The sequence below is a fragment of the Hyla sarda genome, chromosome 1, assembly GCF_029499605.1.
Source record: "Hyla sarda isolate aHylSar1 chromosome 1, aHylSar1.hap1, whole genome shotgun sequence".
Classification (NCBI taxonomy): Eukaryota; Metazoa; Chordata; class Amphibia; order Anura; family Hylidae; genus Hyla; species Hyla sarda.
The window spans coordinates 255412335-255429887 of NC_079189.1; the positions used below are offsets into that span (position 1 = coordinate 255412335).

Here is a 17553-nt window from a genome sequence, read left to right on the forward strand (position 1 = left end):
GAAAATTATTTATTGATGCTTAAATCCACAGTATACAAAGTGTGAAGCTGTCAACGGCCATCCTAAGCTGAACACGCCTGCTCTTGTCAGATCGCAGACTGCTACCCAGCTTAGGGCCTGGTAAGTACCAGCATGGGAGACTGGCAGGGAATCCCAGGTGCAGTTGACATTTTAATCTGTTGCCGCCTTCCGCTCCGATTCGGAAAAGGATTTATTGATGCTTAAATCCACAATACACAGGGTGTGAAGCTGTCAACGGCCATCCTAAGCCTGAACGTGCCTGCTCTCCTCAGATCGCAGACTGCTGCCCAGCAGTTACCGCCATGGGAGACTGGCTGGCAATCCAAGGTGCCATTGACATTTTGCTCTGTTGCCGCCTTCCTCTCCGATTAATAAAAATATTTATTGATGCTTAAATCCACAATATACAAGGCGTGAAGATGTCAACGGCCATCCTAAGCTGAACGCGCCTACTCTCGTCAGATCGCAGACTGCTACCCAGCTTAGGGCCCAGTAAGTACCGGCATGGGAGACTGGCTGGGAATCCCGGGTGCAGTTGACATTTTGCTCTGTTGCCGCCTTCCGTTCCGATTCCGAAAAGGATTTATTGATGCTTAAATGCACAGTATAAAAATCATGAAGCTGTCAATGGCCATCCTAAGCTGAACGCGCCTGCTCTCGTCAGATCGCAGACTGCTACCCAGCTTAGGGCCCGATAAGTACTGGCATGGGAGACTGGCTGGGAATCCCGGTTGCCGTTGACATTTTGCTCTATTGCTGCCTTCCGCTCCGATTCCGAAAAGAATTTATTGATGCTTAAATCCACAGTATACAAGGTGTAAAGCTGTCGACGGCCATCCTAAGCTCAACGCGCCTGCTCTCGTCAGATCGCAGACTGGTACAGATATTAGGACCCGGTAAGTACCGGCATGGGACACTGGCTGGGAATCCCGGCTGCCGTTGACATTTTGCTCTGTTGCCGCCTTCCGTTCCGATTCCGAAAAGGATTTATTGATGCTTAAATGCACAGTATACAAAGTGTGAAGCTGTCAATGGCCATCCTAAGCTGAACGCGCCTGCTCTCGTCAGATCGCAGACTGCTACCCAGCTTAGGGCCTGGTAAGTACTGGCATGGGAGACTGGCTGGGAATCCCGGGTGCCGTTGACATTTTGCTCTGTTGCCGCCTTCCGTTTCCGATTCCGAAAAGGATTTATTGATGCTTAAATGCACAGTATACAAAGTGTGAAGCTGTCAATGGCCATCCTAAGCTGAACGCGCCTGCTCTCGTCAGATCGCAGACTGCTACCCAGCTTAGGGCCTGGTAAGTACCAGCATGGGAGACTCGCTGGGAATCCCGGGTGCAGTTGACATTTTAATCTGTTGCCGCCTTCCGCTCCGATTCGGAAAAGGATTTATTGATGCTTAAATCCACAGTATACAGGGTGTGAAGCTGTCAACGGCCGTCCTAAGCTGAACGTGCCTGCTCTCGTCAGATCGCAGACTGCTACCCAGCTTAGGGCCCGGTAAGTACCAGCATGGGAGACTGGCTGGGAATCCCAGGTGTTGTTGACATTTTGCTCTGTAGCCGCCTTCCGCTTCGATTCCGAAAAGGAATTATTGATGCTTAAATCCACAGTATACAGGGTGTGAAGCCGTCTACGGCTATCCTAAGCTGAATGTGCCTGTTCTTGTCAGATTGCAGACTGCTGCCCGGCAAGTACGGGCATGGGAGACTGGCTGGCAATCCAAGGTGCTATTGACATTTTGCTCTGTTGCCGCCTTCCTCTCCGATTCCGAAAAGGATTTATTGATGCTTAAATGCACAGTATAAAAAGCCTGAAGCTGTCAATGGCCATCCTAAGCTGAACGCGCCTGCTCTCGTCAGATCGCAGACTGCTACCCAGCTTAGGGCCTGGTAAGTACCAGCATTGGAGACTGGCTGGGAATCCCGGGTGCAGTTGACATTTTAATCTGTTGCCGCCTTCCGCTCCTATTCGGAAAAGGATTTATTGATGCTTAAATGCACAGTATAAAGGGCGTGAAGCTGTCAATGGCCATCCTAAGCCTGAACGTGCCTGCTCTCCTCAGATCGCAGACTGCTGCCGGCAGATACCGGCATGGGAGACTGGCTGGCAATCCAAGGTGCCATTGACATTTTGCTCTGTTGCCGCCTTCTTCTCCGATTAATAAAAATATTTATTGATGCTTAAATCCACAATATACAAGGCATAAAGATGTCAACGGCCATCCTAAGCTGAACGCGCCTGCTCTCGTCAGATCGCAGACTGCTACCCAGCTTAGGGCCCAGTAAGTACCGGCATGGGAGACTGGCTGGGAATCCCGGGTGCAGTTGACATTTTGCTCTGTTGCCGCCTTCCGCCCCGATTCGGAAAAGGATTTATTGATGCTTAAATGCACAGTATAAAGGGCGTGAAGCTGTCAACGGCCATCCTAAGCTGAATGCGCCTGCTCTCGTCAGATCGCAGACTGCTACCCAGCTTAGGGCCCGGTAAGTACCAGCATGGGAGACTGGCTGGGAATCCCAGGTGTTGTTGACATTTTGCTCTGTAGCCGCCTTCCGCTCCGATTCCGAAAATGATTTATTGATGCTTAAATCCACAGTATACAGGGTGTGAAGCCGTCTACGGCTATCCTAAGCTGAATGTGCCTGTTCTTGTCAGATTGCAGACTGCTGCCCGGCAAGTACGGGCATGGGAGACTGGCTGGCAATCCAAGGTGCTATTGACATTTTGCTCTGTTGCCGCCTTCCTCTCCGATTCCGAAAAGGATTTATTGATGCTTAAATGCACAGTATAAAAAGCATGAAGCTGTCAATGGCCATCCTAAGCTGAACGTGCCTGCTCTCATCAGATCGCAGATTGCTACCCAGCTTAGGGCCCGGTAAGTACTGACATAGGAGACTGGCTGGGAATCCCGGGTGCCGTTGACATTTTGCTCTATTGCTTCGTTCCGCTCCGATTCCGAAAAGAATTTATTGATGCTTAAATCCACAGTATACAAGGTGTGAAGCTGTCGACGGCCATCCTAAGCTTAACGCGCCTGCTCTCGTCAGATCGCAGACTGGTACAGATCTTAGGGCCCGGTAAGTACCGGCATGGGACACTGGCTGTGAATCCCGGCTGCCGTTGACATTTTGCTCTGTTGCCGCCTTCCGTTCCGATTCCGAAAAGGATTTATTGATGCTTAAATGCACAGTATAAAGGGCAAGAAGCTGTCAACGGCCATCCTAAGCTGAACGCGCCTGCTCTCGTCAGATCGCAGACTGCTACCCAGCTTAGGCCTGGTAAGTGCCAGCATGGGAGACTGGCTGGGAATCCCTGGTGCAGTTGACATTTTAATCTGTTGCCGCCTTCCGCTCCGATTCGGAAAAGGATTTATTGATGCTTAAATCCACAATATACAGGGTGTGAAGCTGTCAACGGCCATCCTAAGCTGAACATGCCTGCTCTCCTCAGATCGCAGACTGCTGCCCGGCAGTTACCGGCATGGGAGACTGGCTGGCAATCCAAGGTGCCATTGACATTCTGCTCTGTTGCCGCCTTCCTCTCCGATTAATAAAAATATTTATTGATGCTTAAATCCACAATATACAAGGCGTGAAGATGTCAACGGCCATCCTAAGCTGAACGCGCCTGCTCTCGTCAGATCGCAGACTGCTACCCAGCTTAGGGCCGGCATGGGAGACTGGCTGGGAATCCCGGGTGCAGTTGACATTTTGCTCTGTTGCCGCCTTCCGTTCCGATTCCGAAAAGGATTTATTGATGCTTAAATGCACAGTATACAAAGTGTGAAGCTGTCAACGGCCATCCTAAGCTGAACGCGCCTGCTCTCGTCAGATCGCAGACTGCTACCCAGCTTAGGGCCTGGTAAGTACCAGCATTGGAGACTGGCTGGGAATCCCTGGTGCAGTTGACATTTTAATCTGTAGCCCCCTTCCACTTCGATTCCGAAAAGGATTTATTGATGCTTAAATCCACAGTATACAGGGTGTGAAGCCGTCTACGGCTATCCTAAGCTTAACGCGCCTGCTCTCGTCAGATCGCAGACTGGTACAGATCTTAGGGCCCGGTAAGTACCGGCATGGGAGACTGGCTGGGAATCCCGGGTGCAGTTGACATTTTAATCTGTTGCCGCCTTCCGCTCCGATTCGGAAAAGGATTTATTGATGCTTAAATCCACAATATACAGGGTGTGAAGCTGTCAACGGTCATCCTAAGCCTGAACGTGCCTGCTCTCCTCAGATCGCAGACTGCTGCCCGGCAGTTACCGGCATGGGAGACTGGCTGGCAATCCAAGGTGCCATTGACATATTGCTCTGTTGCCGCCTTCCTCTCCGATTAATAAAAATATTTATTGATGCTTAAATCCACAATATACAAGGCGTGATGATGTCAACGGCCATCCTAAGCTGAACGCGCCTGCTCTCGTCAGATCGCAGACTGCTACCCAGCTTAGGGCCCAGTAAGTACCGGCATGGGAGACTGGCTGGGAATCCCGGGTGCAGTTGACATTTTGCTCTGTTGCCGCCTTCCGTTCCGATTCCGAAAAGGATTTATTGATGCTTAAATGCACAGTATAAAAAGCATGAAGCTGTCAATGGCCATCCTAAGCTGAACGTGCCTGCTCTCGTCAGATTGCAGACGGCTACCCAGCTTAGGGCCCGGTAAGTACTGGCATGGGAGACTGGCTGGGAATCCCGGGTGCCGTTGACATTTTGCTCTATTGCTGCCTTCCGCTCCGATTCCGAAAATAATTTATTGATGCTTAAATCCACAGTATACAAGGTGTGAAGCTGTCGACGGCCATGCTAAGCTTAACGCGCCTGCTCTCGTCAGATCGCAGACTGGTACAGATCTTAGGGCCCGGTAAGTACCGACATGGGACACTGGCTGGGAATCCCGGCTGCCGTTGACATTTTGCTCTGTTGCCGCCTTCCGTTCCGATTCCTAAAAGGATTTATTGATGCTTAAATGCACAGTGTACAAAGCGTGAAGCTGTCAACGGCCATCCTAAGCTGAACGCGCCTGCTCTCGTCAGATTGCAGACTGCTACCCAGCTTAGGGCCTGGTAAGTACCAGCATGGGAGACTGGCTGGGAATCCCGGGTGCAGTTGACATTTTGCTCTGTTGCCGCCTTCCGCTCCGATTCGGAAAAGGATTTATTGATGCTTAAATCCACAATATACAGGGTGTGAAGCTGTCAATGGCCATCCTAAGCCTGAACGTGCCTGCTCTCCTCAGATCGCAGACTGCTGCCGGCAGATACCGGCATGGGAGACTGGCTGGAAATCCAAGGTGCCATTGACATTTTGCTCTGTTGCCGCCTTCTTCTCCGATTAATAAAAATATTTATTGATGCTTAAATCCACAATATACAAGGCGTAAAGATGTCAACAGCCATCCTAAGCTGAACGCGCCTGCTCTCGTCAGATCGCAGACTGCTACCCAGCTTAGGGCCCAGTAAGTACCGGCATGGGAGACTGGCTGGGAATCCCGGGTGCAGTTGACATTTTGCTCTGTTGCCGCCTTCCGCTCCGATTCGGAAAAGGATTTATTGATGCTTAAATGCACAGTATAAAGGGCGTGAAGCTGTCAACGGCCATCCTAAGCTGAACGCGCCTGCTCTCGTCAGATCGCAGACTGCTACCCAGCTTAGGGCCCGGTAAGTACCAGCATGGGAGACTGGCTGGGAATCCCAGGTGTTGTTGACATTTTGCTCTGTAGCCGCCTTCCGCTCCGATTCCGAAAAGGATTTATTGATGCTTAAATCCACAGTATACAGGGTGTGAAGCCGTCTACGGCTATCCTAAGCTGAATGTGCCTGTTCTTGTCAGATTGCAGACTGCTGCCCGGCAAGTACGGGCATGGGAGACTGGCTGGCAATCCAAGGTGCTATTGACATTTTGCTCTGTTGCCGCCTTCCTCTCCGATTCCGAAAAGGATTTATTGATGCTTAAATGCACAGTATAAAAAGCATGAAGCTGTCAATGGCCATCCTAAGCTGAACGCGCCTGCTCTCGTCAGATCGCAGATTGCTACCCAGCTTAGGGCCCGGTAAGTACTGACATAGGAGACTGGCTGGGAATCCCGGGTGCCGTTGACATTTTGCTCTATTGCTTCCTTCCGCTCCAATTCCGAAAATAATTTATTGATGCTTAAATCCACAGTATACAAGGTGTGAAGCTGTCGACGGCCATCCTAAGCTTAACGCGCCTGCTCTCGTCAGATCGCAGACTGGTACAGATCTTAGGGCCCGGTAAGTACCGGCATGGGACACTGGCTGGGAATCCAGGCTGCCGTTGACATTTTGCTCTGTTGCCGCCTTCCGTTCCGATTCCGAAAAGGATTTATTGATGCTTAAATGCACAGTATAAAGGGCGAGAAGCTGTCAACGGCCATCCTAAGCTGATTGCGCCTGCTCTCGTCAGATCGCAGATTGCTACCCAGCTTCGGGCCTGGTAAGTACCAGCATGGGAGACTGGCTGGGAATCCCGGGTGCAGTTGACATTTTAATCTGTTTCTGCTCCGATTCCGAAAATTATTTATTGATGCTTAAATCCACAGTATACAAAGTGTGAAGCTGTCAACGGCCATCCTAAGCTGAACGCGCCTGCTCTCCTCAGATCGCAGACTGCTACCCAGCTTAGGGCTCGGTAAGTACCAGCATGGGAGACTGGCTGGGAATCCCGGGTGCAGTTGACATTTTGCTCTGTTGCCGCCTTCCGTTCCGATTCCGAAATGGATTTATTGATGCTTAAATGCACAGTATAAAAAGCATGAAGCTGTCAATGGCCATCCTAAGCTGAACGCGCCTGCTCTCGTCAGATCGCAGACTGCTACCCAGCTTAGAGCCCGGTAAGTACCAGCATGGGAGACTGGCTGGGAATCCCAGGTGTCGTTAACATTTTGCTCTGTTGCTGCCTTCCGCTCCGATTCCGAAAAGGATTTATTGATGCTTAAATCCACAGTATACAGGGTGTGAAGATGTCTACGGCCATCCTAAGCTGAATGCGCCTGTTCTCGTCAGATCGCAGACTGCTACCCAGCTTCGGGCCTGGTAAGTACCAGCATGGGAGACTGGCTGGGAATCCCGGGTGCAGTTGAAATTTTGCTCTGTTTCTGCTCCGATTCCGAAAATTATTTATTGATGCTTAAATCCACAGTATACAAAGTGTGAAGCTGTCAACGGCCATCCTAAGCTGAACACACCTGCTCTCGTCAGATCGCAGACTGCTACCCAGCTTAGGGCCCGGTAAGTACCAGCATGGGAGACTGGCTGGGAATCCCAGGTGTTGTTGACATTTTGCTCTGTAGCCGCCTTCTGCTTCGATTCCGAAAAGGATTTATTGATGCTTAAATCCACAGTATCCACAGTATACAGGGTGTGAAGCCGTCTACGGCTATCCTAAGCTGAATGTGCCTGTTCTTGTCAGATCGCAGACTGCTGCCCGGCAAGTATGGGCATGGGAGACTGGCTGGCAATCCAAGGTGCTATTGACATTTTGCTCTGTTGCCGCCTTCCTCTCCGATTCCGAAAAGGATTTATTGATGCTTAAATGCACAGTATAAAAAGCATGAAGCTGTCAATGGCCATCCTAAGCTGAACGCGCCTGCTCTCGTCAGATCGCAGACTGCTACCCAGCTTAGGGCCCGGTAAGTACTGGCATGGGAGACTGGCTGGGAATCCCAGGTGCCGTTGACATTTTGCTCTATTGCTGCCTTCCGCTCCGATTCCGAAAAGAATTTATTGATGCTTAAATCCACAGTATACAAGGTGTGAAGCTGTCGACGGCCATCCTAAGCTTAACGCGCCTGCTCTCGTCAGATCGCAGACTTGTACAGATCTTAGGGCCCGGTAAGTACCGGCATGGGACACTGGCTGGGAATCCCGGCTGCCGTTGACATTTTGCTCTGTTGCCGCCTTCCCTTCCGATTCCGAAAAGGATTTATTGATGCTTAAATGCACAGTATAAAGGGCGAGAAGCTGTCAACGGCCATCCTAAGCTGAACGCGCCTGCTCTCGTGAGATCGCAGACTGCTACCCAGCTTAGGGCTCGGTAAGTACCAGCTTGGGAGACTGGCTGGGAATCCAAGGTGTCGTTGACATTTTGCTCTGTTGCCGCCTTACGCTCCAATTCCGAAAAGGATTTATTGATGCTTAAATCCACAGTATACAAGGCGTGAAGCTGTCAACGGCCATCCTAAGCTGAACACGCCTGCTCTCATCAGATTGCAGACTGCTACCCAGCTTAGGGCCCGGTAAATACCAGCATGGGAGACTGGCTGGGAATCTCAGGTGTTGTTGACATTTTGCTCTGTAGCTCTGTAGACATTTTGCTCCGATTCCGAAAAGGATTTATTGATGCTTAAATCCACAGTATACAGGGTGTGAAGCCGTCTACGGCTATCCTAAGCTGAATGCGCCTGTTCTTGTCAGATCGCAGACTGCTGCCCGGCAAGTACGGGCATGGGGGACTGGCTGGCAATCCAAGGTGCTATTGACATTTTGCTCTGTTGCCGCCTTCCTCTCCGATTAAAAAAAATATTTATTGATGCTTAAATCCACAGTATACAAGGTGTGAAGATGTCAACGGCCATCCTAAGCTGAACGCGCCTGCTCTCGTCAGATCGCAGACTGCTACCCAGCTTAGGGCCCGGTAAGTACCAGCATGGGAGACTGGCTGGGAATCCCAGGTGTTGTTGACATTTTGCTCTGTAGCCGCCTTCCGCTCTGATTCCGAAAAGGATTTATTGATGCTTAAATCCACAGTATACAGGGTGTGAAGCCGTCTACGGCTATCCTAAGCTGAATGTGCCTGTTCTTGTCAGATCGCAGACTGCTGCCCGGCAAGTACGGGCATGGGAGACTGGCTGGCAAACCAAGGTGCTATTGACATTTTGCTCTGTTGCCGCCTTCCTCTCCGATTCCGAAAAGAATTTATTGATGCTTAAATGCACAGTATAAAAAGCATGAAGCTGTCAATGGCCATCCTAAGCTGAACGCGCCTGCTCTCGTCAGATCGCAGACTGCTACCCAGCTTAGGGCCCGGTAAGTACTGGCATGGGAGACTGGCTGGGAATCCCGGGTGCCATTGACATTTTGCTCTATTGCTGCCTTCCGCTCCAATTCCGAAAATAATTTATTGATGCTTAAATCCACAGTATACAAGGTGTGAAACTGTCGACGGCCATCCTAAGCTTAACGCGCCTGCTCTCGTCAGATCGCAGACTGGTACAGATCTTAGGGCCCGGTAAGTACCGACATGGGACACTGGCTGGGAATCCCGGCTGCCGTTGACATTTTGCTCTGTTGCCGCCTTCCGTTCCGATTCCTAAAAGGATTTATTGATGCTTAAATGCACAGTGTACAAAGCGTGAAGCTGTCAACGGCCATCCTAAGCTGAACGCGCCTGCTCTCGTCAGATTGCAGACTGCTACCCAGCTTAGGGCCTGGTAAGTACCAGCATGGGAGACTGGCTGGGAATCCCGGGTGCAGTTGACATTTTAATCTGTTGCCGCCTTACGCTCCAAGTCGGAAAAGAATTTATTGATGCTTAAATCCACAATATACAGGGTGTGAAGCTGTCAATGGCCATCCTAAGCCTGAACGTGCCTGCTCTCCTCAGATCGCAGACTGCTGCCGGCAGATACCGGCATGGGAGACTGGCTGGAAATCCAAGGTGCCATTGACATTTTGCTCTGTTGCCGCCTTCTTCTCCGATTAATAAAAATATTTATTGATGCTTAAATCCACAATATACAAGGCGTAAAGATGTCAACAGCCATCCTAAGCTGAACGCGCCTGCTCTCGTCAGATCGCAGATTGCTACCCAGCTTAGGGCCCGGTAAGTACTGACATAGGAGACTGGCTGGGAATCCCGGGTGCCGTTGACATTTTGCTCTATTGCTTCCTTCCGCTCCGATTCCGAAAATAATTTATTGATGCTTAAATCCACAGTATACAAGGTGTGAAGCTGTCGACGGCCATCCTAAGCTTAACGCGCCTGCTCTCGTCAGATCGCAGACTGGTACAGATCTTAGGGCCCGGTAAGTACCGGCATGGGACACTGGCTGGGAATCCAGGCTGCCGTTGACATTTTGCTCTGTTGCCGCCTTCCGTTCCGATTCCGAAAAGGATTTATTGATGCTTAAATGCACAGTATAAAGGGCGCGAAGCTGTCAACGGCCATCCTAAGCTGATTGCGCCTGCTCTCGTCAGATCGCAGATTGCTACCCAGCTTCGGGCCTGGTAAGTACCAGCATGGGAGACTGGCTGGGAATCCCGGGTGCAGTTGACATTTTAATCTGTTTCTGCTCCGATTCCGAAAATTATTTATTGATGCTTAAATCCACAGTATACAAAGTGTGAAGCTGTCAACGGCCATCCTAAGCTGAACGCGCCTGCTCTCCTCAGATCGCAGACTGCTACCCAGCTTAGGGCTCGGTAAGTACCAGCATGGGAGACTGGCTGGGAATCCCGGGTGCAGTTGACATTTTGCTCTGTTGCCGCCTTCCGTTCCGATTCCGAAATGGATTTATTGATGCTTAAATGCACAGTATAAAAAGCATGAAGCTGTCAATGGCCATCCTAAGCTGAACGCGCCTGCTCTCGTCAGATCGCAGACTGCTACCCAGCTTAGAGCCCGGTAAGTACCAGCATGGGAGACTGGCTGGGAATCCCAGGTGTCGTTAACATTTTGCTCTGTTGCCGCCTTCCGCTCCGATTCCGAAAAGGATTTATTGATGCTTAAATCCACAGTATACAGGGTGTGAAGATGTCTACGGCCATCCTAAGCTGAATGCGCCTGTTCTCGTCAGATCGCAGACTGCTACCCAGCTTCGGGCCTGGAAAGTACCAGCATGGGAGACTGGCTGGGAATCCCGGGTGCAGTTGAAATTTTGCTCTGTTTCTGCTCCGATTCCGAAAATTATTTATTGATGCTTAAATCCACAGTATACAAAGTGTGAAGCTGTCAACGGCCATCCTAAGCTGAACACACCTGCTCTCGTCAGATCGCAGACTGCTACCCAGCTTAGGGCCCGGTAAGTACCAGCATGGGAGACTGGCTGGGAATCCCAGGTGTTGTTGACATTTTGCTCTGTAGCCGCCTTCCGCTTCGATTCCGAAAAGGATTTATTGATGCTTAAATCCACAGTATCCACAGTATACAGGGTGTGAAGCCGTCTACGGCTATCCTAAGCTGAATGTGCCTGTTCTTGTCAGATCGCAGACTGCTGCCCGGCAAGTATGGGCATGGGAGACTGGCTGGCAATCCAAGGTGCTATTGACATTTTGCTCTGTTGCCGCCTTCCTCTCCGATTCCGAAAAGGATTTATTGATGCTTAAATGCACAGTATAAAAAGCATGAAGCTGTCAATGGCCATCCTAAGCTGAACGCGCCTGCTCTCGTCAGATCGCAGACTGCTACCCAGCTTAGGGCCCGGTAAGTACTGGCATGGGAGACTGGCTGGGAATCCCAGGTGCCGTTGACATTTTGCTCTATTGCTGCCTTCCGCTCCGATTCCGAAAAGAATTTATTGATGCTTAAATCCACAGTATACAAGGTGTGAAGCTGTCGACGGCCATCCTAAGCTTAACGCGCCTGCTCTCGTCAGATCGCAGACTGGTACAGATCTTAGGGCCCGGTAAGTACCGGCATGGGACACTGGCTGGGAATCCCGGCTGCCGTTGACATTTTGCTCTGTTGCCGCCTTCCGTTCCGATTCCGAAAAGGATTTATTGATGCTTAAATGCACAGTATAAAGGGCGAGAAGCTGTCAACGGCCATCCTAAGCTGAACGTGCCTGCTCTCATCAGATTGCAGACTGCTACCCAGCTTAAGGCCCGGTAAGTACCAGCATGGGAGACTGGCTGGGAATCCCAGGTGTCGTTGACATTTTGCTCTGTTGCCGCCTTATGCTCTGATTCCGAAAAGGATTTATTGATGCTTACATCCACAGTATACAGGGTGTGAAGATGTCTACGGCCATCCTAAGCTGAATGCGCCTGTTCTCGTCAGATTGCAGACTGCTACCCAGCTTTGGGCCTGGTAAGTACCAGCATGGGAGACTGGCTGGGAATCCCGGGTGCAGTTGACATTTTGCTCTGTTTCTGCTCCGATTCCGAAAATTATTTATTGATGCTTAAATCCACAGTATACAAAGTGCGAAGCTGTCAACGGCCATCCTAAGCTGAACGCGCCTGCTCTCGTCAGATTGCAGACTGCTACCCAGCTTAGGGCCTGGTTAGTACCAGCATGGGAGACTGGCTGGGAATCCCAGGTGCAGTTGACATTTTAATCTGTTGCCGCCTTCCGCTCCGATTCGGAAAAGGATTTATTGATGCTTAAATCCACAATACACATTGTGTGAAGCTGTCAACGGCCATCCTAAGCCTAAATGTGCCTGCTCTCCTCAGATCGCAGACTGCTGCCCAGCAGTTACCGGCATGGGAGACTGGCTGGCAATCCAAGGTGCCATTGACATTTTGCTCTGTTGCCGCCTTCCTCTCCGATTAATAAAAATATTTATTGATGCTTAAATCCACAATATACAAGGCGTGAAGATGTCAACGGCCATCCTAAGCTGAACGTGCCTGCTCTCGTCAGATCGCAGACGGCTACATAGCTTAGGGCCTGGTAAGTACTGGCATGGGAGACTGGCTGGGAATCCCGGGTGCCGTTGACATTTTGCTCTATTGCTGCCTTCCGCTCCGATTCCGAAAAGAATTTATTGATGCTTAAATCCACAGTATACAAGGTGTGAAGCTGTCGACGGCCATCCTAAGCTTAACGCGCCTGCTCTCGTCAGATCGCAGACTGGTACAGATCTTAGGGCTCGGTAAGTACCGGCATGGGACACTGGCTGGGAATCCCGGCTGCCGTTGACATTTTGCTCTGTTGCCGCCTTCCGTTCCGATTCGGAAAAGGATTTATTGATGCTTAAATGCACAGTATACAAAGTGTGAAGCTGTCAACGGCCATCCTAAGCTGAATGCGCCTGCTCTCGTCAGATCGCAGACTGCTTCCCAGCTTAGGGCCCGGTAAGTACCAGCATGGGAGACTGGCTGGGAATCCCGGGTGCAGTTGACATTTTAATCTGTTGCCGCCTTCTGCTCCAATTCGGAAAAGGATTTATTGATGCTTAAATCCACAATATACAGGGTGTGAAGCTGTCAACGGCCATCCTAAGCCTGAACGTGCCTGCTCTCCTCAGATCGCAGACTGCTGCCCGGCAGATACCGGCGTGGTAGACTGGCTGGCAATCCAAGGTGCCATTGACATTTTGCTCTGTTGCCGCCTTCTTCTCCGATTAATAAAAATATTTATTGATGCTTAAATCCACAATATACAAGGCGTAAAGATGTCAACGGCCATCCTAAGCTGAACGCGCCTGCTCTCGTCAGATCGCAGACTGCTACCCAGCTTAGGGCCCAGTAAGTACCGGCATGGGAGACTGGCTGGGAATCCCGGGTGCAGTTGACATTTTGCTCTGTTGCCGCCTTCCGCTCTGATTCGGAAAAGGATTTATTGATGCTTAAATGCACAGTATAAAGGGCGAGAAGCTGTCAACGGCCATCCTAAGCTGATTGCGCCTGCTCTCGTCAGATCGCAGACTGCTACCCAGCTTCGGGCCTTGTAAGTACCAGCATGGGAGACTGGCTGGGAATCCCGGGTGCAGTTGACATTTTGCTCTGTTTCTGCTCCGATTCCGAAAATTATTTATTGATGCTTAAATCCACAGTATACAAAGTGTGAAGCTGTCAACGGCCATCCTAAGCTGAACGCGCCTGCTCTCGTCAGATCGCAGACTGCTACCCAGCTTAGGGCCTGGTAAGTACCAGCATGGGAGACTGACTGGGAATCCCGGATGCAGTTGACATTTTAATCTGTTGCCGCCTTCCGCTCCGATTCGGAAAAGGATTTATTGATGCTTAAATCCACAATATAAAGGGCGTGAAGCTGTCAACGGCCATCCTAAGCTGAACGCGCCTGCTCTCGTTAGATCGCAGACTGCTACCCAGTTTCGGGCCCGGTAAGTACCAGCATGGGAGACTGGCTGGGAATCCCAGGTGTTGTTGACATTTTTCTCTGCAGCCGCCTTCCGCTCCGATTCCGAAAAGGATTTATTGATGCTTAAATCCACAGTATACAAGGTGTGAAGCTGTCGACAGCCATCCTAAGCCTAACGCGCCTGCTCTCGTCAGATCGCAGACTGCTACCCAGCTTAGGGCCTGGTAAGTACCAGCATGGGAGACTGGCTGGGAATCCCGGGTGCAGTTGACATTTTAATCTGTTGCCGCTTTCTGCTCTGATTCGGAAAAGGATTTATTGATGCTTAAATGCACAGTATAAAGGGCGTGAAGCTGTCAACGGCCATCCTAAGCTGAACGCGCCTGCTCTCGTCAGATCGCAGACTGCTACCCAGCTTAGGGCCCGGTAAGTACCAGCATGGGAGACTGTCTGGGAATCCCGGGTGCAGTTGACATTTAAATCTGTTGCCGCCTTCCGCTCCAGTTTGGAAAAGGATTTATTGATGCTTAAATCCACAATATACAGGGTGTGAAGCTGTCAACGGCCATCCTAAGCCTGAACGTGCCTGCTCTCCTCAGATCGCAGACTGCTGCCCGGCAGATACCGGCGTGGGAGACTGGCTGGCAATCCAAGGTGCCATTGACATTTTGCTCTGTTGCCGCCTTCTTCTCCGATTAATAAAAATATTTATTGATGCTTAAATCCACAATATACAAGGCGTAAAGATGTCAACGGCCATCCTAAGCTGAACGCGCCTGCTCTCGTCAGATCGCAGACTGCTACCCAGCTTAGGGCTCAGTAAGTACCGGCATGGGAGACTGGCTGGGAATCCCGTGTGCAGTTGACATTTTGCTCTGTTGCCGCCTTCCGTTCTGATTCGGAAAAGGATTTATTGATGCTTAAATGCACAGTATAAAGGGCGTGAAGCTGTCAACAGCCATCCTAAGCTGAACACGCCTGCTTTCGTCAGATCGCAGACTGCTACCCAGCTTAGGGCCCGGTAAGTACCAGCATGGGAGACTGGCTGGGAATCCCAGGTGTTGTTGACATTATGCTCTGTAGCTGCCTTCCGCTTCGATTCCGTAAAGGATTTATTGATGCTTAAATCCACAGTATACAGGGTGTGAAGCCGTCTACGGCTATCCTAAGCTGAATGTGCCTGTTCTTGTCAGATCGCAGACTGCTGCCCGGCAAGTACGGGCATGGGAGACTGGCTGGCAATCCAAGGTGCTATTGACATTTTGCTCTGTTGCCGCCTTCCTCTCCGATTCCGAAAAGGATTTATTGATGCTTAAATGCACAGTATAAAAAGCATGAAGCTGTCAATGGCCATCCTAAGCTGAACGCGCCTGCTCTCATCAGATCGCAGACTGCTACCCAGCTTCGGGCCTGGTAAGTACCAGCATGGGAGACTGGCTGGGAATCTCGGGTGCAGTTGACATGTTGCTCTGTTTCTGCTCTGATTCCGAAAATTATTTATTGATGCTTAAATCCACAGTATACAAGGTGTGAAGCTGTCGACGGCCATCCTAAGCTTAATGCGCCTGCTCTTGTCAGATCGCAGACTGATACAGATCTGAGGGCCCGGTAAGTACCGGCATGGGACACTGGCTGGGAATCCCGGCTGCCGTTGACATTTTGCTCTGTTGCCGCCTTCCGTTCCGATTCCGAAAAGGATTTATTGATGCTTAAATGCACAGTATACAAAGTGTGAAGCTGTCAACGGCCATCCTAAGCTGAACGCGCCTGCTCTCATCAGATCGCAGACTGCTACCCAGCTTCGGGCCTGGTAAGTACCAGCATGGGAGACTGGCTGGGAATCTCGGGTGCAGTTGACATGTTGCTCTGTTTCTGCTCTGATTCCGAAAATTATTTATTGATGCTTAAATCCACAGTATACAAAGTGTGAAGCTGTCAACGGCCATCCTAAGCTGAACGCGCCTGCTCTCGTCAGATCGCAGACTGCTACCCAGCTTAGGGCCCGGTAAGTACCAGCATGGGAGACTGGCTGGGAATCCCAGGTGTCGTTGACATTTTGCTCTGTTGCCGCCTTACGCTCCGATTCGGAAAAGGATTTATTGATGCTTAAATCCACAGTATACAGGGAGTGAAGCTGTCAACGGCCATCCTAAGCTGAACGCGCCTGCTCTCGTCAGATTGCAGACTGCTACCCAGCTTAGGGCCCGGTAAGTACCAGCATGGGAGACCGGCTGGGAATCTCAGGTGTCGTTGACATTTTGCTCTGCTGCCGCCTTCCTCTCCGATTAAAAAAAATATTTATTGATGCTTAAATCCACATTATACAAGGTGTGAAGATGTCAACGGCCATCCTAAGCTGAACGCGCCTGCTCTCGTCAGATCGCAGACTGCTACGCAGCTTAGGGCCCAGTAAGTACCGGCATGGGAGACTGGCTGGGAATCCCGGGTGCAGTTGACATTTTGCTCTGTTGCCGCCTTCCGTTCCGATTCCGAAAAGGATTTATTGATGCTTAAATGCACAGTATAAAAAGCATGATGCTGTCAATGGCCATCCTAAGCTGAACGCGCCTGCTCTCATCAGATCGCAGACGGCTACCCAGCTTAGGGCCCGGTAAGTACTGGCATGGGAGACTGGCTGGGAATCCCGGGTGCCGTTGACATTTTGCTCTATTGCTGCCTTCCGCTCCGATTCCGAAAATAATTTATTGATGCTTAAATCCACAGTATACAAGGTGTGAAGCTGTCGACGGCCATCCTAAGCTTAAAGCGCCTGCTCTCGTCAGATCGCAGACTGGTACAGATCTTAGGGCCCGGTAAGTACCGGCATGGGACACTGGCTGGGAATCCCGGCTGCCGTTGACATTTTGCTCTGTTTCTGCTCCGATTCCGAAAAGGATTTATTGATGCTTAAATGCACAGTATACAAAGTGTGAAGCTGTTAATGGCCATCCTAAGCTGAACGCGCCTGCTCTCATCAGATCGCAGACCGCTACTCAGCTTAGGGCCTGGTAAGTACCAGCATGGGAGACTGGCTGGGAATCCCGGGTGCAGTTGACATTTTAATCTGTTGCCGCCTTCCGCTCCGATTCGGAAAAGGATTTATTGATGCTTAAATCCACAATATACAGGTTGTGAAGCTGTCAACGGCCATCCTAAGCCTGAACGTGCCTGCTCTCCTCAGATCGCAGACTGCTGACCGGCAGATACCGGCATGGGAGACTGGCTGGCAATCCAAGGTGCCATTGACATTTTTCTCTGTTGCCGCCTTCCTCTCCGATTAATAAAAATATTTATTGATGCTTAAATCCACAATATACAAGGCGTGAAGATGTCAACGGCCATCCTAAGCTGAACGCGCCTGCTCTCGTCAGATCGCAGACTGCTACCCAGCTTAGGGCCCAGTAAGTACCGGCATGGGAGACTGGCTGGGAATCCCGGGTGCAGTTGACATTTTGCTCTGTTGCCGCCTTCCGTTCTGAATCCGAAAAGGATTTATTGATGCTTAAATGCACAGTATAAA

At 50.5% G+C, this 17553-nt stretch overlaps 19 pseudogenes; all 19 read left to right on the top strand.

The window, feature by feature from the left end:
• Positions 1 to 644: 644 nt before the first annotated feature.
• LOC130332447 (5S ribosomal RNA) lies at positions 645 to 764 on the top strand (annotated as a pseudogene).
• A 284-nt stretch (positions 765 to 1048) lies between these two features.
• LOC130352521 (5S ribosomal RNA) lies at positions 1049 to 1168 on the top strand (annotated as a pseudogene).
• A 1271-nt stretch (positions 1169 to 2439) lies between these two features.
• On the top strand, positions 2440 to 2559 carry LOC130317320 (5S ribosomal RNA; annotated as a pseudogene).
• Positions 2560 to 2831: 272 nt separating this feature from the next.
• Positions 2832 to 2951, top strand: LOC130322084 (5S ribosomal RNA; annotated as a pseudogene).
• Positions 2952 to 5612: 2661 nt separating this feature from the next.
• LOC130319055 (5S ribosomal RNA) lies at positions 5613 to 5732 on the top strand (annotated as a pseudogene).
• A 272-nt stretch (positions 5733 to 6004) lies between these two features.
• On the top strand, positions 6005 to 6124 carry LOC130314942 (5S ribosomal RNA; annotated as a pseudogene).
• A 1078-nt stretch (positions 6125 to 7202) lies between these two features.
• On the top strand, positions 7203 to 7322 carry LOC130353069 (5S ribosomal RNA; annotated as a pseudogene).
• Positions 7323 to 7603: 281 nt separating this feature from the next.
• Positions 7604 to 7723, top strand: LOC130333784 (5S ribosomal RNA; annotated as a pseudogene).
• An 884-nt stretch (positions 7724 to 8607) lies between these two features.
• Positions 8608 to 8727, top strand: LOC130319066 (5S ribosomal RNA; annotated as a pseudogene).
• Positions 8728 to 8999: 272 nt separating this feature from the next.
• Positions 9000 to 9119, top strand: LOC130316443 (5S ribosomal RNA; annotated as a pseudogene).
• A 676-nt stretch (positions 9120 to 9795) lies between these two features.
• Positions 9796 to 9915, top strand: LOC130347621 (5S ribosomal RNA; annotated as a pseudogene).
• Positions 9916 to 10993: 1078 nt separating this feature from the next.
• LOC130353070 (5S ribosomal RNA) lies at positions 10994 to 11113 on the top strand (annotated as a pseudogene).
• A 281-nt stretch (positions 11114 to 11394) lies between these two features.
• On the top strand, positions 11395 to 11514 carry LOC130333905 (5S ribosomal RNA; annotated as a pseudogene).
• Positions 11515 to 11798: 284 nt separating this feature from the next.
• Positions 11799 to 11918, top strand: LOC130352050 (5S ribosomal RNA; annotated as a pseudogene).
• A 670-nt stretch (positions 11919 to 12588) lies between these two features.
• Positions 12589 to 12708, top strand: LOC130322643 (5S ribosomal RNA; annotated as a pseudogene).
• Positions 12709 to 14388: 1680 nt separating this feature from the next.
• LOC130331246 (5S ribosomal RNA) lies at positions 14389 to 14508 on the top strand (annotated as a pseudogene).
• Positions 14509 to 15967: 1459 nt separating this feature from the next.
• Positions 15968 to 16087, top strand: LOC130353157 (5S ribosomal RNA; annotated as a pseudogene).
• Positions 16088 to 16169: 82 nt separating this feature from the next.
• Positions 16170 to 16289, top strand: LOC130330801 (5S ribosomal RNA; annotated as a pseudogene).
• A 284-nt stretch (positions 16290 to 16573) lies between these two features.
• Positions 16574 to 16693, top strand: LOC130329620 (5S ribosomal RNA; annotated as a pseudogene).
• Positions 16694 to 17553: the final 860 nt, after the last annotated feature.